At 44.1% G+C, this 24,786-nt stretch overlaps 1 long non-coding RNA gene across 2 annotated transcripts in view; it reads right to left on the reverse strand.

The window, feature by feature from the left end:
- Positions 1-3,164: 3,164 nt before the first annotated feature.
- LOC118684973 (uncharacterized) overlaps positions 3,165-24,786 on the reverse strand; it is a 435,555-nt gene continuing 413,933 nt past the window's right edge. Inside the window, exons 6-9 of one of the 2 annotated variants that reach the window (XR_004979914.1) lie at positions 24,305-24,354; positions 21,700-21,767; positions 15,347-15,538; positions 3,165-8,210 (exon numbers count right to left, since the gene is read on the reverse strand). This is a non-coding gene — a long non-coding RNA (uncharacterized LOC118684973). The remainder of the gene's footprint in view (positions 8,211-15,346; positions 15,539-21,699; positions 21,768-24,304; positions 24,355-24,786) is intronic. The other variant, XR_004979913.1, reaches the window with a different exon arrangement.

Below are 24,786 nucleotides of genomic sequence, written 5' to 3' on the forward strand. Positions count from 1 at the left end.
TTTTTGATAAAGATTGTCTTCTGAGAAGAATTAATGTATTTCTTACTCTTGCTACTGATTTCATCCACATCAGTGAGTTTAATTTGCTTGCAAAATATTTCTCAGAAGTAACTTTTCCTTACAAAGGGTGGCCATTAAATATAAAGAAAAGAAAAAAAGAAAAGAAACCCCCACAAAAACAAGCAAAGAAAAACACCTGACAACAGGGAAAATTGTGGCAGTTCCCCATGAATCTTGTTAAGCTCATACATTTTATAAGTATTTAATGTGATACCTTGTAGGAATAGACAGCAGCAGGTGACTGCAGTAACTTTGAAGAACAGCTTTTTTCTGTCACTTCTTTTCCAGCGTGGCCCAACAGCATTCCTAACAGAAACTACTTGCACAGCATCCCCATTCCTCTCAGGAAAATCAGTATAGACTGGTAATAATGCAGAGCAACATACAATTAAAAATTAATAGCAAAATGATTACATTATTCTCTTCTAGCAGAAACACCCCTGTACCCTACAACAAAGGCCTGTAAAGCACTCTGGCTGTTTTCCAGAAGAGCTGATGAGTGCTGCACCTAGCCCTGCTGCCTGCTGTGCCAGGCAGGAGCTGCCGAGTGTCCGTGGAGGAACGGGGCAGCGGCTGGGCAGGCTCTGCTGCAGTGCCCGCCAGGAGAGGCTGCTCCATGGCGGCAGCATGGCAGGCTTTGGATTATTTTGGATTATTCCAGTAATCTGTGACGTTCCAACTGAGAGACAATGCGCGGGGAGGCTGGGAGAGAGAGGAATTGCTTTGCTTGAGTCCAAAACAAAGGCTTTGCAGTGTTACACAGTTCGTTCTGATCACAGAAGTATCTTGCATTAGGGCTTTCAGCCTGAGATAATTGACCTTGACTTTACTCTCAGCTGTGGGCACAGAACTCTTGGTGCAGTGACTTACCTTGAAGAACAGCGTGCAACTGCACAGAATATTTACTTACTGTCTTTTTTTTTAATTCTTGAAATCTGTGCACTGCAAGGACAAGTAGGCAGAAGTGTAGTGAGGGATGGAAGGTATTTTATGTGGATGAACACATGAAGAGGTGATTATGTATTGCTAAAAGTCTAATCCCTGGATAAACTACAGTTTGCTATTAATTCTTTGGACTTGCTTAGCTGCTACTTAACATTTCCACGACTTAACAATTATATTCTTGAGCTAAGAGTAACTTTTCAACAAAATGTGTAGGGATTAGAAACATTGATAATTATATTAATTAATATTAATGGGAGTGACAATATTTGTAGTCATATGACAAACATAAGGAAAGCAGGGCTTTAATTTTATCAATTAATTCTGTTTCTAATTGCTTTCACTCTTCAGTTGTCAGAACGTGTTCTCCTTGCAACAAGGAATGTGTTAAGCAGGAAAAGCACAGACCAGAATTAAGGGGAAGGAGGGCTCTGTGTTTGTATATGGTGCTGTCTGTTACCCAGAAGCATATTGAGCCTTCTCTGTGGGCTTTGGATTTTCCCTCTATTTATTGTAAGTGCCCATCATCTGGAGTAATGGGTTCAGTCTCATTGAGCTGGGTTAGCAGGCAGAGAGGCCGGTCAGGAGCAGGGAATGCCACTGACTGAAGAGCTTTCCAAATTATCAACTGTTCCTTCTTCCCACACCTTCCCAGAGGTGCCAGATGAGCTTTGGACAGCAAGGCAAGCAGGCCTTGGGAAAGAGAGCTCAGCGTGTGTGTCTACAGTGACTCCTCAGATTTAATACCTTTGATGGGCCCCAAGTTGTCTCTGGAGTCAGGCAGGGAGCTGCAGTCCATTGGCCTTAATCCTTCCCTGTGCTCCCGTATCTTTATACTGCTCCACCAGCTCCACGCCGCCGTAAAACCAACACAATCCACCCTGGGCTCCCTGGTGGGAGGGAAATCCCTGCCTCGGCCCCTCGCTGAGCGCTGCAGCTGCCACAGGGGCTTCCTGGCACCAGGAACAGGGCAAACCCACCCTGGAGATGGGTCCAGAGCCCTGAGAAGCTGCTCCTGCTTGGAGTCCCCACAGGCTGGGGCTGTGCAAAGCCTGGCCCCCGGGCCTGAAAGTCCCCATGTCCTGAGACTGCTCTTAAGGCAGTGAAGTTCCCCCTGCACAGAGCCCTCACCACACAGCCATCCGAGAGGCTGATAAAACAAATAATGATGATCTCCTGGGGCAGCTGCAATAAACAATGCTGCCAGCTAAGAATGGTGCCTTTGATGGCTCTGCAGGCGAGAGCTCAGCCATCTCTCAGCTGCTGAACCCCAGCTCGCTGCCCTCCCAGGCTGTGCCAGCTGCTCCTGCAACGCTTCAGGGGCTGCTCTTCCTCTCAGCTCATCCTCCTTGCTCCTCCTCAGCACTGCAGCCCTGCAAGGCTGGCAGGATCTCAGCAGGCCCTGTACAGGTAAGGGATGCTGTCACCCAGCACATGCTGCTCTAGTGGCCTCTGGCTTCTCCCACAGTGCCTGGGAGAAGTTGCTGCTGCCTGCTCAGCTGTGCAGATGTTGGTATCTACTGGGCTGGGGAGTTCCTCACCAACACCCCAGTAAATCTGATGAGCATGAGGGAATACCCCAAGTTCATTTGCATCTTGTGCGCTGGAGACCTTGCCCCTGCCATTCCCCTCCTTGTGGACATGTGATGCTGATCCCCAGCATATCTGCATCTATGCATGTTTTTAGGATAAAATCAGGAAGCACAACTCCATCTTGTGTTGTGACAGTGCACATCATTGTCAGAAGGCACTGTCAGGGCAGATGCACATCTTCTGTGTTGGTACAAACGTTGCTTCTTCCCTATCTCCTCTCAGGGGACAGAGTTCAGAATGAGCCCTTTTGTGTTTGTTTCCAGTGCTCTGGGATGGACCTGGAAGCTTTTGCTTTTCCCTGTCAGGAAGCACAGGTTTAATGGTTGGAACACACCAGAATTGCTTAATGAGTGCTCAGTGAATATTAATAAAAGTTTGGACGTGACTTAGGCTACAGTGGCTGAGAAGTTTGAAAGCTTTGGTTCAAGATTACAGGAGGCTGTTAGAAAATATGGTATCCAGCAGCTAGCATACAGTGTGGATATTTCACTATCCAGAGATCTCTAATTACTAATAATGTACAGGAACAGTATGATATGTCCTTACAATTGCAGAATCCTTTTCAAAGATAATCTTTAATAGTTTATTTGACAACCTGTAAAATTATAGAAAATTATTAGTCTGGGGAATTACAAAATTCCCCATAGTACAGTCAAACAATAAAATTATAATTACCTGTGGGTAATTGAAATTTAACTGTTTTTTTATTGTATATTACACATCAATAGCAACATAAGTTCAAGAGTGTCCCCCTCCCCTCCTTTTCTTTTCCCTACAGAAGTGGGGAAAATGGACAACCCTGCTGGTATCTTGTGAGCCCTTGTCACAGAACAGAGCTTGAACAATTTCGATTAAAGCAGTATGTTCGAGACTGTCATTAGACCTGCATTAAATTACATATCTGGAATGTTAAAAATAAAGAGTACTGAAGCTTATTCACAGCTGCCTGTGGTAAAGTATGTAGTCAAGGTTTTTATTATCTTTGAAGTTCTTATTTTTCTCTTTTCTAAAACTTATTGTTTCATCAAACAAATACCTAGCACATTTAAGAACAGTGTGAGCACATGAGCAGAATTGCTGGAGCTGGATAAAGCATTAGCATGTTTCCATTCTGTGCTCAGTTGTATTGTTTAGTGCTAACAATGGTAATTTATCAATTATACAGGAGGGAACAAAGCCCCTCACTGTCTCACAGCTCCAGAAGTACCTGGTACAGGGCCCAAAGCTGGAGACCCTCTCAGAGCTCAGAGGGCACCATTTACCACGAGCATTTGCCTTGTCCCCTTGCAGTGACACCAGGGAGGCTGCTCAGTACTCAGCTCCAAGACTTCCATGGCTTTTTTCCTAAACCTGGAAAATTATAACCTTTTTCCTTTTTTCTTTCTGACCCAGGGACCTTGATAATGAGACACCACAGCCTGTTCTTGTCTAGTCAGTGAGATCATCCAGTCCCTCTTGTCATGTAATTTGTGGTGGCTTTACAGACTTTGATGCCAATCTGAAGGACAAACCCCAAGCTTTTGGATGCTGCTCAGCCAGGACAAACCCCAAAACATGGTATGTTTGACAGTTACTTGTCTGTACAGCTTTGTTACACACTGCTGAGATGCACAAAATCCTCTATAGAAGAATCTGACTGGCTACTTCCATTTGATTCTGTAAAGTGCTTTGTGATCACAATGTGAACATAACAGCACAAGTAAAAATATCTCTGTTTTATTAAGAGTTTCAGTTAAAGTGTTTAATACCCAGATTTTATCATGAGAGAGCATCACAAAGACTGAGTACAACGTAACGGCAAGCCAGGTATTGTTATGATTATCATTACTATTATTTATATATGATCACTGAAGTACTAAGTGAAAACTGGGAAATGGAGTTCCTGAGTCCCACAGAGCTCATAGTAACAGCTGTTTTTGGAGGATGCAACAATAACAGACCAGCTCTGCTTCATGGAACAATTAATGGTGCATACAGCCCAGTCTGGAAATCCCTGATCCCGAATGGGTTTTCCCATTTTCAAAAATCAAAGAGGGTAAAATTTCACTTGGATCTCCTGCCTTTTTTTATTGTGGTGCCTCTTACACTTCCCATTGCCTCTTTTCTCTGCCTGTTGGTGTGAAGGGCACCCCTGCACATTAGAACAGACACTGTGCTGTGTCTGTTTATCCAGCAAAGCAGCTGGAAACTCCTCATCCAGGTGGCATCTGAATGCCTTTGCAAGGGAGACGTACTCTGCCTTCCTCACTTGCCCTTCCCATCGGAGATTTTTAAGTGTCTTGGCCTCCTAAAAGCTAAAGTGGAGCTTTTGATTGAGATTTAAACTGAGTGTAAACCTTTGAAAAGCAGAAAGCCCAGGAGGGGCTGTATCACCAGAGCAGTTAATGGGCTGAGCTGAGCAGGGCAGAGGCAGGACTGGCCCAAACCCCAAACTAAAGAGCTGTGACCCTGTGTGACACACAGAGCTCTGTTTGGCTTTGGCTGTTCCCTAATCCTGACCCTTGACCAACACCTGAAGGCTACAGGAAAGTTTTCCTCCATCCTTATCTTGGCTATCATTCCCTGGCAGATTCCAGCTGCTGAGCTCAACACCAAAAAAAAAAAAAGAAGCTGGGGAGTTGTTTTCCTCTAGGATTTATATAGATGGGATGCTTGGAAGTTAAATCTTCCAACCACCACAGTGCACCATAGTGTAAGACAAAGAGCAGGAGATAAATTTTCCTGCCTTTGAAATTCCTGCTCATGTCACTCTCTGAGCAAATTTTTACCATTTTGACACTGGTGAGAAGAGCTATTCCAATGTGAGCCTCTTTCTCTGTGCTGCAGTGCAGGGATGAAACTAAGGATGAGCAATTGGAGCCCTGTCAGGATTACACCCAGGTCAGATTTTTCATTCTGCTAAAAGATGCTTTTTTTTGACATGGGAATCAGGAAAATACATTGATGCAATGTGTTGAAAAGGACCAAAAGGTTGTTATTTGCTCCCACCAATACAGAGAGACACAACCCTCCTGTGAAGTGAAAATATTTTCCAGTGAAAACACAAAATTTGACACTGAGTGCAACATAATGGGAGGGCCCAAGGGGGGCTTTGGGGAGCTCCTCAGGGAGAGGGGGCTTTCCATGGGCTCTTTTACTCCTGTCTGTAGGGTGAGCTCACAAATGTTTGGGTAGAGAAGGCAGCATGCATCCAGATTTTAAAAGAAATAAAACAAAAGGGATTGGCTATTTTTCTTTCTCATGATGAGGTTATAAGGTTAATAAAAGAGTTAATCCCAGCCTGCTCTGCAAAAGGGAACAGCTCACATTTGTGAGACTTCAAAAGGCTTCAGAGTGTCTGTGTATGGATGTTGTTATTTCCTGTCAGGGCTATCCCAAGAAGATGGGGGCTGGGAGCTGATTTTTTGGAAGAAGAGTTTGGCATTTAACTAAATCAGTTGGAGTGAAAATAAAAAGGTTAGTATAAAATTATTTTGAGAGTAAACTCCAATTCAATAAAATTCTGGGTATTTTTTTCTTTCGTTTTTTTCTCCCCCTGTGAAAATCTAAAATTAAAACTTACTACAGAGCAGTGGAGGCTGACCAGAGCATTTCAACCAGATGGCCCAGAGAATCTGGTTGGGTTTTTCTTGCTGTTTTTTTAAAAATCATCACATGACTTTAATTTTTAAATATGTTAATGGTTTCAAAGGAAAAAAAAGTCAATTTAGGAAACATTCAGAAAATTAAAAGAAAAAAAAAAAAAGGAAGTATAGTAGGGAGAAGAATATTATCATTTTACTGAATGGTTTGGTGGTGGAAACATAGAAGACCTGGAGAGCATTCTGTCTGACAAACAGTCTTGTACTCAGACAGGGGAAATGTGGCCCAAGCTCTCTTGCGGAGTCTTTACTCAGCAGACAAACACGTTACCAGGGGTGCTGCTGCCCTTTTTTAGAAGCGCAGTTTTTGGCACTCGCAGTTTTCAGGGATTCACTCCCCCTGCTCCATGGTGCAGCAGGGGTGGGAGCAGGCCAGGCCAGAGCCATGGCACAGAGTGCTGAGTTACAGAACTCAGCTCTTCTCCTTGTGGGGTGTCCTCCCTGGTGCAGGACACACCTGAGCTCTGGCCCTGAGCCTGTGCAGCAGGGCTGGGACTCTCCTGCTCCCCAGGCAGCTCTGCCTCAGCCCAGCTGCTACAGCACCAAGCAGTGATTTACAAGGAGAGCTGGGTGTCCATTTGCTCCCCTGCATTGAGGGAATGATTATTGCACAGCATAGAAAATTACCTCAGGCCTTGTCAGGCTTTTCTGGAGAAATAAATAAGCCTGGGTTCCTTATACCCTTCCCTGGCTTGGTGTCCCCCTGCACAGCTGAGAGTCCATGCTCAGACACAGAGTAAATGTTACAGTCGATATCCCTCAGCAGAGAAACTGCACTGCAATTTCTTTTTTCTACCTTTTTTTCCTCTTGCACGAGGCTCCTGTGCTACCAGCTAACCATTTCCTATAAGAAAATGGCATTGTGTTAAAGTTATATAGTGTATCATATTAAATTTTATAACAGTGCTTTGTGTTTTGAAAAGACTTTGGGGGGAAACAGCATCAATCAGGGAACCACATTTGATAGACTTGGAAGGGGCCTCCTGGGTCATTTTGTCCAAGACCTCTATGAAGCAGGAAAGCTTCTGCAAAATACCTTTCCCATAAATGTATCTAACCTTTCCTTAAAGACACTGAGTGATGGTGCCATAAATACCTCAAGCAGCTAAACCAGTCTGATTGACCTTACGATCACAAAGTGTCTTCTAATACTGTAGAGAAGGTACAATTTTCCATTCTTCCAGCTGCAGCTAAGCAAGAAAAAAGGGCAAATACACAGTAATGGCCAACAATACAGACTGTGCAAACAGTTTTACTTTCACTTTACTGCCATCACCTACCATAAATCTGGATGTACCCACTGATACTTGGTTTCCCAGTGTAGTGTCTGTGATCCTTGTAGTATCCATCTCACTTTGACTTTTGGAGAGCCACCATTACAGAGTGTGGAAATAAGGAAGATGGACTAGCAGCACTTTCTGATTCAGGAAGCTATTTGAAACCTGATGCTGTGTAGTTAAAGTATTTATTTCTTTTCTCTATTTATTAGAATTTGTGAGGTGTTTCTTGTCAGGACCATGGGAGTAGGGGAAGCACAGGGCTTTTTACGGCTCTGTCAGAGTGTCAAAGAATAATTTTTATTCTCCCCCAATAATTGTGTACATTGAAAAATAAATACCTGGTAGTTTAGCTGCTTGTTGCTGCAATAGCAGTGCCTTGTGTGCTGCTCTGCCTTCATTTTCTCAGTGAGTAGTAGAAGAAGTGTCATTTTGGGTAGGTGTGTTATTAAATCACAGACACTCATTGCTGAGAGCTTCCTGAGCTGTACATAAACTATCTTTGGCTTGGATTTTTTTTGTCTTTCTTTTGTATGTGTGGTTGGTTTTGCTTTGTTTTGTTTTGGTTTTTTTTGCAAGCACCAAAACAAGGTGACAGAGCTGAAGGCCAGTTGTTCAACCACCTCTTTTCATCAGGCTTCCCACAGCTGTACTTCTCCCACACAGACTGCTGCAAAATGGGGCAGGAAGACAAGGCCTAGGAACAAAAGACACAGAGAAGATAATTTAGAAAGAATGTGGTGATGCTGGGTTAAAAGAAAAGTCAGTGACTCTGCATGTCCCTGCCCACACGGTTTTGCTGTGTCTCCTTCATGCCTTGTGCCAGTTCAGACTCACCGGTGGGTCTCAGCTCAGTGCTCATCATTTCATCAAGGCCTTAAATAAGCCCCAAAATTACAGAATTTTTTAAGGACTTTTCTATAGAGTTAAATAAATTAAAAAGTTAACTTTTAAGGACTTTTCTGTAGAGTTAAATAAATTAAAAAGTTAACTTGCCATCCTTTCCCTGATGTGCAAAGTTATAAAATATTTGTCTAGTATTTAGTTACATAGAAATATGTGAAAATACACCAGAAATACTCCTCATCCAGTTGTTAAGGGCAGAGGCTGCTGACCATTCAACCTGTAAAACACCAATGCCAAGAAAAATACAAATACCGACAGAGCTTTTGTTTATTGTTTATATTCTCTTCAGACACTTCTTCCCATGGCATCACCAAATCAGGCCTCCCTTATCACCACAGAGTCAAGACAGCCCCAGCTCACCTCTCATTCTGCTCCTGTCTGAAATTCCAGCTGGAAGAGCAGCCTTTCCCTGCTTGAGTGAGTTGAACCCCCTCAGCATTTATTTATTTTTATGGGATCCTGGTACTCCAATCCACATGACAAAATCAGATCCTCCTGCTTCCTGCTGACCTGCTCCAGCCCCTCATATTCCCCATTTTCCTCTCAGTGCCCTCCATTCCCTACATTGTAAATACTTGTTGGAGGGAAAGAGAAGCATAATTTATTCTTTTATGTTGGAAAGGAAATGAAAGCAAAGAGGGCTTTTTTTTTTTTGTTCTTTTATTGTTGTTGTTATTATTAAGAGAGGGCTTGTTTAGGGTTTTTTTTTTCAGGACAGACAAGTTCTAACCTGTACATGTGTGTGCTCTAAGGTACTCCTGAAAATAAAAACCACATTTGCATCACATATGCTTAAAATAAAAAGAAATTACATATCATAGAGGTTTTCTGATCCTGTTCAGTGCACAAATGCCAATATGGGGTTCTATCTTGCAATCCATTTTGATATTTACAACAGAACATGGCATATCATTTAATTTAAATTTGCAGCATGCTCAGTGTAATTAATGCTGTGCAGTGCCTAGAAAATCCTGATTTCTTAATGTGATACAATGCCTGCATGCTGAGAGCTTTTTTTTCAAATTACTGTATCATTTTGGAGCATTAATGGGGAGGCACTGCCATTAAACAGGGAAAAAAGAGTCAAGGCCACTTGGTCTTTATGAAACTTCTGTGCAGCTCCCCAAAATATGATGCAAAGTACAGGTTTGTTTTAGAAGAGGGGGAGAGTCAGAGATTTAATTTTCCCTTGACACAGCATGATGCCTGAATAGCCAGACAGCTATTCCTAAATTATGTGCATTTCATTCCTAGGAGCTGTGAGCATTTTGAATGGGCTGTTGTTAAATACAGTACACAAGCATAAATACTCCAGGGAACAGCTAGCTGAAATTTTGGCATGAGCAGAAATCTGATGTAGTATCTGAGCATGTAATAATAATGCATATTGATTTGTTGGGAATGCTAGGAGAGGGGTTTGGTATTCTGGGATGAGAACTGTTAAACTTGGGAACATCTTGTGTGATTATAATATGCTGTGATATTTGTATGCTGTGGGCTTGGCAGGGACAGAGAGGTTCACATGAAGATTTAGACTTGGAGACTGGCAAGGTTCTTAATTTTGGAACCAAACACAAAAAACTGAGTGCATGGCAAAGATATTTATATATATTATATATAAATGAAGCCTGGAGAAATGGGGACCAGAAAGGGGATGTGTTTAGCAAGAAGGGTTGTGATCAAATGCCCTTCAAGGTCAGGAGCTTTACTGCCATGGCTGCCTTGAGCTTGGGTGTGAGTTTATGTGCTTTGGGGGGCAGTTGTGTGTTTGACTGGTACCAAAAGAAGAGGGAAAAAACCCCAAACAACATCCCCTTATCATTTTGCAAGGTATCAGTTTCTACTGGACTCTACTATAAAAGCACTTCTTATAGACCTGTTGATAGCAAAACAAATTCTTCAAGCCCTCTAAATAAATCTGTTTCTATACATAATGCTTCAACTTCTCTGTTCTCATCTGACACCTGACAAGTCCACCTTAAGAGTAATTGGTCCTGCTTTGAACCTCTGCAAGCACAGTGGGAGGAGGGTGGGCACTTTATTGACTTGGATTGATTTTGGTAGGAAGCACATGAGACAGGCTTGGTATGCGATGTCGCACCTGGGATACATCACACTCCTCAGGAACATCTGCAGGCCACGAGCAGCGCTCAAGAGGATGTGGAGGAGGCCCTCAAACAAGGGGGACTGCTCTGCGTGGTCACCTCAAAGAGAGGCACCAGCTGGGACTAAGTTCATCAGCCAGGTGGGAATTTCAGGGCGTGGTGCCATGGCTCTTGCGGTGGAAGCCATCCCAAGCCACGGGCTGTCTCCACTGGCAGGAACCAAAGTGTTATCCCAATGCAGGTTGGCCAGCATGTTGATCTCTTCCCACTGTGGTGTCAGGCCTCAAGAAGGGCTGTTGGGATGAGGAGTTGGACATTTCCATGCCTGGAACTCTGTTTTCCAGTGCTCTGGTTATTTGAGAGCGTTACAGGGCAGTGAAAGGATTTGTGAACCGGCTGCTTGGTTTGTGACAAAAAAAGTGTCATTGATATTAATAGCTCTGAGCTCCAGTACAGACCTAAAAAAAACCCAGGGAAATGGCAGAACAAAAGGAGACAGAAACAAGATGGCACTGAGGGTCTCCTCAGCAGGGATGCTGATTAAGACGTGAGGAGGGGGCTGTCCCACCCACGTGCGGGTTTGGCTGGGGAAGTCTCCCTCCTCCCCCTGTCTCGCCTCTCTCATCCATAATGAGGGAAGGAATAACTTTGCAGCACACTTTGCATTGGCATTGCATGCTAACTTCATTACTGTTTGCAACAGCCTGTGCAATCCTCAGAGGAAAGGAATAATAACAAAGAAAAAAAATGATAATTACCAAGCACATAGTTTTCATCTATAATCTTCATTTCAGGATTCACTCTTCCTGATGTCAATATTTTATAATGGAAGAATGAGATATGCTAAGTTTCTGTTTGATGGAAGTAAATTCAGATTTAATATTGCCGAGGAGCTGAATTTTTAATAGAGCAGAGCAGTTTGCAGCCATTGCAGCCCCTGTTTGCAGCTCCTGCCGCTCCTTTGTACCGGCTCAGCAACGTTCCCATGACCAGGCAGAAAAATGGGAAGAAGCTGCTCTGGATCTGCAGTGGGGTGACAGTACTTTGTCACTTAGCTCTGTCACGATAATTGGGAGTGTCACACAATGAAGCAATATGACACACCCCCAGTAAATGAAGAGTTTTCAAAGTGATGTACAGCCCCTGTCAGCTGCCAAAGCTTTTGTTTGCTCACGGAGCCGGGCGGCATTTCCAGGAGGAAAACCGCACTGGAGAGGCACCCTTGGAAAGTTTGTTGGGAATTGATTTCCCCCGTGTTTTTGTAAAATGGAATAGATCCTATGAACAGGAGAATACCCCCTTTTATCACACACTCCCAGCTTCCAACCTGCTGAGGACTTTCCACAAACTCTTTAGGAATTTACCTCTTTTTGTTAAATTGGGTTGGATCTCATTAATAAAAGAATGGTATAATGGAAAAGAGTTTCTAAAATTATACTGTAACCTAGAATTGCAGGATTCAGCTTTCTCTGCCTGAAGAAAAAAATTCTGAAGCATTAAACTTACTTTATCAAGCATTGCACCTGACATGCTCTCATAAATTTTACATACATTTTAACTTATTTTAATATTATGCAGGCTTGGTTTAAAATATTCCCATGAAGTACCTAAAATGAAGCTGCTCAGCCATAAATTAGAGCTAAAAAAATACTTGTCCGTCCCCCCCCAACTCCATCAATATTTCTTTACTTAAAATCATGTGTTGTATGTAAGTTAAATTTTCCCTTGCTGAGATACTTTGTATATCTTAATAGGAACTACCACAGGCCCTGGGAGCTGTATTTCTGTAGGGTTACATTTACCTTTTTTTTGCTTTTTTAGAGATGTCTTACCTAAAAGCAGCCAGCAGTAACCCTTTGCATGCCACAGTGCAGTTAGGGCCAGGGTCCACAATTAAACATGAGGCCAAATATATATAATATATGTGTGTGTGCATGTGTGTGTATATATCTGTATGTATATCTGTGTGTGTGTGTGCATATATAGATATAAATACACATTTATATCACAGAATCACAGAATGGTTTGGGTTGGAAGGGACCTTAAAGCTCATCTCAAACCTGGGCAGGGACACCTTCCACTGTCCCAGGCTGCTCCAAGCCCTGTCCAACCTGGTCTTGGACACTTTCAGGGATGGCAGGCACAGCTTTCTCTGGGCCAATTTAAACCTCACAGCCAATTTTAACCTCCTCTCCATTTGGAGCCATTCCCCCTTGTCCTGTCCCACCAGGCCCTTGGAAATGGTCTCTGTCTGTGTCCCATTGCAGGCTCCCTTCAGGCACTGGAAGGCCGCAATTAGGTGACTCCAGAGCCTTCTCTTTTACAGGCCGGACAACCCCAGTTCTCTCAGCTTTTCCTCATGGGAGTGCTCCACCCCCCTAACCATCTTGCTGGCCTTCACATGTATATATATATATATATATATATATATATATATATATAAAGTTTTTCTCCAGGAGCAGCCCTGTAGCAGCCCCGCTGGTTGAATGGGGACCGACGGAAGCTTCCTGGTGCAGGTACACCCATGACAGCTCCTCACAAAGCTCCATTTGTGCCCTGATTTCTGAGGCTATTTCAAAGCCCAGGCTAAATTACACAAACATTTGGCCATAGACATAACAGGCTTGCTCTGCAGTGCTGTCAGCTCCCTGCCTCCCAGCCCCAGCACTCCCTGCATGTGTCTGTCAGGCCATACTTGGGCAGCGCCGCAGCGTGCGCCGTGTCCCAGACACTGGAGTGATTATGTCTGGGTGCTCCTTATCTGATGGAAAAGCCGGCAGTGCTGCACATCTGTGCTCCGAGGCTCCGCTGCTGCAGTGCCACGCCAGTATTTATTTTGCTTCTGCAAGTTAGTTTTCCTTGAGAAGCAGCAGGGGCCTTCTTCAATGAACTGAAAAATGTGTATTGTATGAAAGTCTGTGGAGGGTGTGCACCATAGTTCAGTGGGCAAATGTGAACCCAGGGGATGACATTTCATTTAAACATTTGGTTTACATCTTTACATGCCAAAAATATTAATGTCTTGACTTTAGCAAACCGAATCCAGCACTTTTTTCTTTTTCCCCTTAAATGAAGTAATTATAGCCAAAACACTCTGTGGGTGTTTGTTCTTCCTTCTCAAAGGTGGAGTTTCACACACGAACATTTGGTTTCGGGGCTGGAATTGTCAGTAGCTGCTCGCTTGACACTTCCCCGTTCGTTTGTGTTGGAAAGCACCAGGAGTTTCTTTCCTTGTGTTTATTGTGTTACCCTCAGCCCTTTGATCGGGACATCTCGGATAACAGCAAAGTCTAGCTCAGCGCCTGTTTGCTATTTAAAAAAAGTGAAGAACATGGTTTCTATCAAAGGATCTACAAAGACAGTTAATGTAATTGAGAAGCAGAAGGGCATTTATGGAAGTGCATCTGAATGTCCTCTTCACATGTAATTGCATCAGGAATTCTACATTAACATGCAAGTGCTGTCCAAAGGGAAGAAAAAAAAAAAAGCTTATTTTTAGGTAGAAGCCCTCAGTGGGCAGTAAATTACCCATAATCTCCCCCAAACTAGCAATTAGCCCTGTTTGCTGACTACCTGAATTGTTTCACAGTAGTTCAGCACAGTCTTACCAGTTATCACCATACTTATAATCAGAGATTCCGTGAATGATTCCCGCAGCTCCACATACTGCCTGCCTAAGGTCAGGCATAATAACAAATACATTTTATTTGCTTCTTTTGGCCCTTTGGAGCTGTTTTCTCAGGCTGCAATATGTGAGGAGAGCTGGTGCTGCCCTGCTGCTCAAATGGCAAGAATGTGAACAGAGAAAGCAATTCAGAGGGGTAGGTGTGCTTTGGTATTAGTTAATATTCATCTGCTTGTGTTATTTGTTATTTATTCCCTTACAGCAGCCAGTGCTGCTCAGAGAGGGTGAACATGCTCCCTACTGCTGGGGTTTGCTCTTCAGAAGTTCACACTGAAACACATTTTTCAACACGAGCCTGCCACTGATGAGTGGAAAACTGGAAAGTATGGAAACAAAAACCTATGGAATTTTTTTCCTTAAGGCGGCTGAGCAGTTTTCATATCCCCAAATACCCACGGTTTGCCAAAATAGTAACTGAGCTTGGAAAACAGTAACTACGTTGCCAGCTTCAGCAGTAGAAACAATCATGGGCCTACACATGCCCACAAATACAAGCACACACTCCTAGGAGCAGCGTCAGGCTTAAAGAAAGAAAACCAAGGGGAAATGGAGCTGATAAAGTATTTGAAACAGAAAACAGGAATGTTTGGACCTGGTATATTTTTAAGTAAGGTGCACACCTTTGTGAGTGATGCTTTACTTTGCATATTATTTCTCAGGCAATATCCAACTAAATCAACATAGTGGCACCATGTAAAGCCCATTTTCAGTGCTGGTTCTGTGTCACATTACAGAGACATGGAGCTGTATTCCTGCCTCTGATCTGAGGACTAGATCTGAGGAATGAAGGAGATGGAACAGGAATTCATGCTGAAGAGGAACAACTAAAGAGTGATTCTCCTTTGTAAGTGTACTCTAGGAAGCAGAAAATGGAAAGATTGCCTTTGCCTGGCTCTGTTTAAAATGTTTCAGCTTCTTGTTTCACAATCAGGAACATCAGCTATGTGCGCAAACTGCCTACAAAGCTACCACTACAAACTTCAGACCAGTTCTTCAAAAGAAGAACATTCCTGTTTTCCAGAAAAAACCCAAAACCTTGGGGTCGAACACTTTCCACGCTTACCACTCAGGCCTTGACTAAGGAAAGTACAAATAAACTGGTCCTGAATTAAAGTCATCCTCGTTGTGAGCACATACCTGGCCAAGGCAGGCAAAAGCAGATTGATGACCCAACAAAGTTCACCTTGTTTTCTGAGTTGAAAGCTCACGCTGTTCCCTGGCAGAGCAGGCATGTCAGGACTGCAATAACCACTTGCTACCTTGCTTCAGTCAGCATTAAACCCAGTACAATATTAACATCTTGGGGAAAATCCAGCTGGAAATGGCTTTCTGGGGGGAAAAAAAGGAAAGGGAGGTGACTGAATAGCACACCCTGTCTTTGTTTACTTATTGATTTCACAGTAATCTTAAGGAACTTGAAATTTCTTCTGTCACCTGAAAACATTTTATTCCCAATTTTTTACATTAAAATGCAGAGTTGAATTCCTGTCCAGAAAGAAGTGGCAACGAACAGCTGGGCTTCACCTGAAGGTAAATAAATCACCTGGTCTGGCAGAGGTTGGTCTTTCTGCTTGGTTTTACCTTGCAGGAGCTGTTTGTGGGCACATCTTCCTGTGCTCAGTGCAGTGAGTGGCGCTGCTGGGACAGAGCCATTGCTCCCGTGGCACCTGAATGGTCAGAGCATCCCCAAGCTGGGATTCAGAGCAGCACCACTGACTTGGATGTCGGGCAATTGTGTTTGTGCCTCAGGGGGGGTGAGGTTGGCACACAAGAGCTGAACTTCAAAAATTTGCTTTAAAAATTTATAATTTGCTCTGATCATTTTTCTAATTTTTCCTTTCTGAAGCACTGGTAAAGTTTGAAGATGATCCCTAATGATGCACAGCACAAGTGCTCTGAAATGCATCTCCTCTGGGTGAGTGTACCCTTTAGTGATGATTCACCCTGGAAGCTCACTGGGCACTGAGTACCTCCAGAGTATTTCTGGAAAGAAAGCAAACAATCGAGCCTCTGAACACTGGGCTCTTAAATTACCAAAATATTTATCACTTAATCTGAAAAACACTTTGCCAAAATCCTGGGCTATGGAGAGGGCATTTGGCACTGGATTCATTTTTGATGAAGTTCTAGGATCAGGCTCTAGGCTTGTGAAGCATCTAGGGATGCTTCAATGTAATGCCCTGGCCAGTTCCATCCTGGCCCACAGCTGCTGGGATCAGGCTCTGCCAAATTCCTGTCACCTTGGGCTTCATTAGCATGTGAAAACAGAGCCCTCTTGGCTTTGTGTCTCCCTGAAAAACCAACCACCCAGCTTCCCTTCGGCCAGGGGAGTGGGGGCACTCGACTTTAAAAGGACAGCGGTTCTTTAGGTGCATTTCTTCTACTGCCGCTCTTAAAAAAGTCACCAGAGTGAAGGTTCCTGTTTGCAGTGCTGGGGAGGAGCTCGGGTAACTGCTCATAAAGGGCCCACAGGCAGTGGCAGATGAGGGACTCAGCAGTGTGAGTAAATATTTTATGGTTGAGCCCTTAACTAAGGATTCTCCATTTTGGAAGAATAAACTCCTGCACTGCCATATGAAATATTTCCTGTGCATTTCAGCAAGCCAGGGGTTGCATTTGCTACCTCCAGCCATTCTGACAGTGAATGAACCAGATCACTTAAAATATTTGCAGAGAGAACTTCTGAACAAATAACACAACTTAAATGGGGAAACTTCCCTAAGTCACATCCATTCAACCAGGGAAAAGAACCAGCCCCATGTAACAGTCTGTGAGCACAGCCCCTCCTGTCTGCTTCACAAGTATCATGTCTCAGAGGCAGGAAAAGTTATCCTCCCTCCACAAAAGACTTTGGGAATAATTATGTCTAATGGAAAAAAAAAAAACAAACCAAAATCACAGTCTGTTCATGGACAACACAAATGGAAGGGGATGGGAAATTTGTGAAGGTCCTAATTAGTTAGAAATTATTCCACTTTTGGAAACACTTTTTGGTTGGCAACACTCATTGAACAATTGTCATTTGATAAGGTTTAAAGTACCTTGGATGTTCTTCAAGCCACACACCATGATTATAACATGTAATTTTTAAATTTCTGACTCACCCATCAATGAAAATCCATGTTAATCCACGTTATACTCCAAGTACAGTGGAGTAACACTAGGAGCAGAGTGGCTTCAGCCAGGATCAGACACTGCATTTAAAATTGAGGCTCCATGATGGATTTTGAGACTCACCCCAGTTTTATTTACCCCTAGCAGCTCCCCTCTTTGGAGAGCACGAGGAGGATTTCACCTCCTTGGAATTCTGGGGTAAACTGTCCTTGTACAAAATTTGTTCAGGGCCAAGTTTTAGGCAATATTTTGTACTGCAGTAACCACATAATGACAGACAACCTTTTCATCAGATAAGAAAAAAAAAATCCTCTTCTCCAGGTCAGTACAAGGAAGAAACATGACAGAGCTATAAATACAGAGCCCAGAGGTGCCACAGCTCCTGCATTAAATGCAGTCATTGGCCATGTTTAAATTTTTTCCCAAACATTTCAGGTGTTAAGACAGAGAAGCAAGTACATACATGGGGGAATGGCAGCAGTGAAGGCAGCTGGTAATGATCCTCATAATTTCTGTCCATTTTTTCAGACAATTATTTAAAAATATGTAACTGATTAGAGGGACTGAGTTGGGAAATCAGGTACATGGGTGACCTCAGGTTTAGAGGTGGGAGAAGGTGGGAACTGAGGGAGAAGCTTGTCTGACCACGTTGCCTTTTCCCAGGATGGGCTGAGGAAGATTTTCAGGTGACAACTGGAACATTTTAATCCATGGTACTAAAAGAAAAGCCCTGGTCACCAAGCAACTGAAGTCAGAGATGTAAATTATACAGTTGATTTCCAGAGGTGGGCAGATACCCCACAGTGCTAAGCAAAGTCCCAGAGAGATGAGTGGTGAGAGGAGGAAAGGATAAACCCCCACATGGTGGTCTCAGCAGTGTAAGGTAAGTTTAATCATTTAAGCAGTGATATTTTAAATCCTGTCTCCAGTGGACAAGCCTTGCTGTGAGGGTGCTGAGGTCTATGTGCACATGATGGTTGGGTGAAACAATTGTAAATGGCTGTCAGAAATTGCCATCTGCATTCTTAGAAAAAAAATCTGTACCTACACTTGGAAATGATAAGGATTTGCCAAAGGTTACTATTGGTTAGAAAGAGTTTTTGAAACTCTATCTTTAAAGCTGGGCTTAAACTCAGATTTTCACAGGGTGGAGCTGGATGTTTGTGTGAATGTAAGTGGCAAGAATCTGGAGGCTCATCCAACTGGCATGGATGAAGTCGTGGCCAGGTCAGTGCAGCCCAAGGATGGTCCTGATAAGGCAAGAAAGGAAAGGAGATGAAATAAGAAATGCTAATCTGAGGAGTTTTGCTTACTCGCCTTGTCAGAAAACAACACTGAGTATATGCAGCACAAAATTTTATCCAAAAGAATAACTAAAAGATACTTTTCTCCTAAACAAAATGAACTCATTAAAATTAACTCAGTGTTCTGTTTTTCAACCCAAGAAACAAAATTCCTTCGATTTTTTTCCCCTGAGTTCTGCCTTTTTGGGGGGTTGGAATTGGACAATTTTCAAGGTTCCCATCCAGCCCAAACCATTCTATGATTGTATGAAAAAAAGTTTTCAGCTTGTTGGTTCCCCTTCACTCTGAGGGCTCTGGAGGTGCCAGGGATCCTCCTGAGCTCTGAGCAGTTTTACAAACACTCCACAACGGTCACTCACCACAAATGCCACAATAAATGAGCTTCCAGGTTGGCCTGTTCCAGTGAAATAATGGCACCACCCCAATTTTCAGATGACAGCACTACAGCAAAGCTTGAGTTACCAGCCCAAGTGGTAAATTTAGAGTATTATGAAAATATATGCATTTTGAAGTGCTGTGAATTATACCAAATAATCCTGACTATGTCTTTTGCTCTACTAATGAATCAAAGCAGAGCTTTCCACATTATCTGCAATCACCATGGAGAAAATGGGTCTTGGTGTGCATGGTTTCTGTATAAATAGTGCATCTTCAGCACATTCTGAAGGTAAGTGGTGTCTGATTGCATAATAATAACAATAATAAAGAGAGAGCTGTCCAGCCTGCACATGGGCCAATTAAAGGATCAAATGCACAAGGCTGAGCACTCCTGGCAGGGAGGACTTGCCAGGGAGGTGCCCGGCCCACCAGTGCCCTCACCTCCATCCTGCACCTCCCACCACAGCAAACTGTGGCATTCAGAGAGCTTTGTCCCTGGACCCCTGCATGGAAGTAGGGGGGCGGCACAGTATCCACTATTTTAACAAAATAATTGAAGTTGTGACTGCAGCAGAGGCAAAACTCACCAGTGAAGCTCCAGTACCTGTTTCACACCATGCCTTAGAGCTGTGCTGGGCAGGATTTCTCCAGCTGCAGGGACCAGACTCAAACCCCACTGCATGCCACAGCTATGGCTGAGAATTCATGGAGAGCTGGAGGAATGTACTTTATGGGGTGGCTGGATCATATGTTTATGGCCTGAAAGAGGAGATCCCAACCCAAACCACTTTGTTGGTCTCTGATGGTGAGAGGCTGAATATGAACATGATATAATTCATGCTGGGGCATGGGTATGAAAAGAGAAGGTGCAGGCTTTGCCTGGGACAGCCCCAGCCTCAGTAGCTGCCTTGCCATTAATTATGGCTAATGGGCTAATAAACACCTTCACATGCAGTGCACTGCACGTTCAGCCTGAAGGAGCCCCCTTGGAGAGATGAGCCAGGAGGACTAAATGTAAAACCCCGGATGCTGGAATTCTGCATTGCTGACAGCATTAGCATTAAAGTTTTAGGGGACCAAGTTTTCTGGATGCCTGCAGACAGTAATTCACCCCCAAAAGGACTTCTGAGAGTTGACAGCAATTGATGGGATATTTCCTGCACCTTCTGCACAGAAGTGGGTGGTTGTGACCCTACTGGTGTGGTGGGAAGGGTTCCAGGTGGCTGGAAACAACATCTGCACCAGGGTTCCATGGGCAGATCCCAGCCTGGCCACAGGCATCACTAAAGCACTGCTCCAGTGGCCTTTTCTGGAAGATAATGGCACTGGCACTTCAGGAACTGAAGCTGCTCCTCAAGAACAGCCACTTCCTCTCCTCTCAGCTCTGCAGAAGGGCAAAAGTTCCTGGTTCAGGCCTTAGAAATAACAAGGTGAAAGGGACCCCATTAGAACCTCCCAAAACCAGGATGAGATATTCTCATATGTGATTGGAAAATGAGCAAACAAAGCCTGCCTGGACAGGCCCCTCCTCTCAAAGAGCCATGGGAAAGGCTCCTGGGTCACAGGAGAGCTGGGAATTCAACATGAAGTAGCCTGCTGGGATGCTAGGGAAAAACCCTAATCAGCCAAAATGCAGCTAAAGACACTGAGCACACTGAAAAGGCTTCCTGCAGGTGCTTCTGCAAGGTTTTCCTTGTCCCCACAACAGAACCAGGCCCACAGCAGGACAAGCTGCTTCAAAGAGCAGAAGGAAAGCAGCAGCTCCAGGCTCAGGGTGAGTGGGGGCTGCCTCAGGCTCAAACCCAAACTGTTTGTGCTGGAAGGAACTCAGGTTCAGTCCATCAGTGACTCACCTTGCTGGGCACACAGCTCTTTATTTGGAAACCTAAACATAGAACCAGGGCCCAGCTTCAGAGAATCAGAATTTTATCCTCTCTAAAAATACCTTCCAAAACACAAGTTATCACCCTGGAACCAATAGTTGGGTTTGTTTTTGTTTTTTTTTTTTTTTTTTGTTTTGTTTTGTTTTTTTTGTTTAACCCCAACTTTAATGAATTGACTGAAAAGTTTCTCAGTACCTTTGCCATTAATTAAAAACTAAACATCTTGTGACCCTCTCCTAAGGAAAAACCCAGCGGATGTAGCTCCCCTGCCCTGGACACACTTAGATTTAGCTTGGTTCACTCCCAAAGACCATGATCCAACCAGATATTCAGACACCTGTAGAACTTCAACACACTTCTAAGGACTGCTCTGAACTCTGCCAAAAGTAGGGAAAATAAATTTTGCTAAAGCACAACTTTATTTCTTTCAAATCTGATTTTTCTAGAATCTTGACTGCAATGCATCACTTCAAATATTTCCTATTTCCTTCCTCATGCAGAATATTTGAATATTAAGCCAGATATTTTTATATTTCCACAAATTAAATGCACCATGGCTGAAGGTTTGACAGAAGCTCTAATTTGCACATAAAAAGGTGGAACGATTTCAGTTTTGACAGCACAAGCTTTTGATTTGTTAATAAAGGCAATTCTTTCTCAATTGTGAACATACTCCCCAAATAAGACAATGCAGTTTGTAGCAAATAAAAAAAAAAAAACCCAAAACATCTTCCTGGTGTGGAGAATAAACTTTTGATCCAAAGTTAGAATAGGAATTCAGATTTTATAAAAATAAAAGAATGAAACTCACATTCAAGCTTTAGCTGTACCAGAGCAGGGATCAGAGGAAGATCCATGTTCCTGCCACTTTCTCTGTACCTGTTGTTGGAAACATAACCTACCTTCAGTTTCTTTGGCTGAAGTTCATTGCTAGAAAGTACCTGTGAACAGGGGAAGTACTTTTGGGGTTGGGGAGGTGAGACAGATCTGTGGAAATGGTTTTGGTGAAAAGCACCACAGATTTTCCTGCCATCAAATGCAGCCTAAGAACATCAGGATTTCAGACTCTGGTGACAAAACCCAAGCACCACCAAGTTTGTAAACCAAGAGACAACCAAGGCTAAGAGACAAGAGGCCACATCTTGAGAGTGGCCCCTCTGTGCCCACGTCAAAGCCTCCTCTTCCCTTGAGACACCACAGAGGAGGAGAGAGGGTAGAACTCCAAAGCAGTCTGGGCAGAGTGCTTAAGCACTTTCCGTGCTTAAGCATGGAAAAAAAATAAAATTTGGATTTGTGATCTGAGATCAAGCTATTCTAAACTTTTCCCTGTGTGACAGCCAAAAGTGTCAGCATGGAAGCAAAGTTGAAAGTGCCCAGGCTCTGTTTCAGGATATAAAAGGGTAACAAAGCCCCTGCCCATGGGCCTGCCAAGGGCTCGGCTTTTACAAGCTTGGCACGGACTTTGGCCTGGCAGCAGAGGTTGAGTGAAGCTCCTGCAGGAGGTGGGGATCGAGTCCAAACAGCCTGGGGCACAGACCAGCCAGTGCTGGTGTCACAAGTGCCCACTGCGGGGTGCACATAACCCAGACCCCCACCACGAGGGCTCCCGGGTGCCACCTGTGGGCACGGGCAGAGGGAGGAGCCAGCACAGCTCCACATCCCTGGAAAACCCTTCCCGGGCCCTGGGCAGCGCTGGAGCCCCCGGGCACGGCGGGCACTGGGCAGTGCCTGGCAGCAGCACCTCCTGCTCCAGTGCACCCTGGGCCCGACACAACCTGCTGCCATCCCTGTTTCACTCTGCCACGTGTGGCACTTGGCACACTGCTCTGAGGCACTGGCCCATTTAATGCAAAACCTCCTGATTTCTGTTAATTCAAAGCTTTTGTGAAAGACATTTTTGTTTTCCAAACAGTGTCCCCTTCTGCTTTTCTTTGCTTGCATCTCACCACAGTTGCCTCCTAATCCAGTGTTGGTGAAACAAGGCTGAAGGTATTTTGGTCATGTTTTCACACTCCTGATGTACACTTGCCTTGTCTCCTTCCACTTTCCTTCTGACTACACTCTGCTTCACAAATGCAGCCATCTGGCACAACATCGCAGTTTTTTTCTGTCGACACCTGAGTAATCAGAGCCCTTTTTTCTTCCTTTTTGTTTTCATTTTTAAATAAAGCAAGTGCTTCCAACTCCAGTGCCCAGGCTTATAAGAGGCAAGCCACATTCCATTAATAAAAAGCAGCAGAAGTGGGAGGTCACTGGTATTAATGCTAAAAAACATTTAGGGTGACATGTGAGAAAAAAATTAGCACCCAGTATTTTCCAGCTTTAAGAGCATTCCTTGGAAAACAGACTGCTTCTATACATTGTCTGTGTGAAACACCTAAAAAACATTGATGGCAAAGTTGCAGCCCCAGAAATTCAGATGAGTCTCACCACACATTGCTGTAGGGCCAAAGCTGCATCCCAAGAGTTTCTTGTCTCAAGGGACCCCTCTCAGACTCACTCTCTCATGCCACACTCACCTTTCCCATGGCAGAAATAAATTTGATAACGTTCACTTGATGCACCTGGCTGCCATCTCCTCCACACGTCTGAGCTCTGTCCCCCCTGGAGTAAAGGATGGCCGCCACCCCACAAGCCCCAGTGATCTGGACACCGTGCACAGAGATCTATGGGCAATGGAGCAGCTGTGCCACAGGGAGCTCCCAAATCCCACCCTTGGGCACTGGGACAAAACACAGGGGCTGCCTCTGCACCTTGCCCACACTGACAGCTCTGTCTGCAGCTCCCCTCCCAGCCCTCCTTCCATGCAGCAGAAATTGGGTCCTGCCAGCTCCACAGGGGCAGGATGGGGCCAGAGGGCAGTGGCTGCAGTGGCTGCCCTGGGTTACCACCTGGCCAGTCCAGCATGAGGCAGCCATGGCAGCACCAGGATCACAGACACAGCTCCATGGGCCCCAACATTCCCACTGGCCCAAAGCACAGGCATTAACAGTGGCATTTCTGCTGTCAATACCAACTGAGAAGTGCCATTGATAATGTGCCAGTTCAAGTCAGTAATGTGTGACTCTACAGACTGAGCCTGCTGTGAAATCCCTGCTTTTCTTCCCATTTGTTCCGAACAGAGTTTCCCAACAGACTCTCAGCAGGCACAGCCACACTGGGCATTAGTGCCACAGCAGCTCGGGGACTCTGCTTTGCTGGGTGAGCAAAGAAGATTTTCTGATGGTAGGAGCAGCCTCTTCCCTCCGTGAGCAGCCAGCAGGGGCCACAGCATCCTTCTGGGATGGATTTACACCATACGGAGATGCCAAATGGGAGGGAAGAAGTTTGACATAAAAAGCTCAATCTAGACCCCATCAGGATCTGAATGCAGACTCAGAAACAAGCTAGGACAATCTGGATTTTGTGAGAAATACCTGTTTTTCAAGATGCAGCCACCTGGTAGATTCCCTTCTTCTCTTTCAACCTGGAAAGAGAGATGGAGCAGTTGATGGGGGAACAGAAAGGCTGTGCAAATTACAAGCTCTGTGGAAAGTTTCTGTGCAAATAACAGTTTAACACTGAGAAGTTAGGTTAAAATGGTTTCAAAGTCTAAAATTAGTTACATTTAAAACTAACAGCATATGCTTTTATTGTCTCTGATCTAAAATATAATCCCAGGAGGCTGTGAAAAGCATGCAAATTACAGAAAGCTAATTTGCTCCAACAGCGACACCTCCCATGTAGTTGGGAGGTCTATTAGACCCAGTGTACTCTCCATTATTTGCATATTAATAGCACCTGCTGAAATACTTTGGGATTTACTTTTCCTGCCAGCAGAGGGACGAAACAAACAAAAAATATATATAAAATTCCTTTCATACAGATTTGATGAACAATAAACTATTCAGACAGTGCA

This window comes from Molothrus ater, chromosome 3 (genome assembly GCF_012460135.2).
Source record: "Molothrus ater isolate BHLD 08-10-18 breed brown headed cowbird chromosome 3, BPBGC_Mater_1.1, whole genome shotgun sequence".
Lineage (NCBI taxonomy): Eukaryota > Metazoa > Chordata > Aves > Passeriformes > Icteridae > Molothrus > Molothrus ater.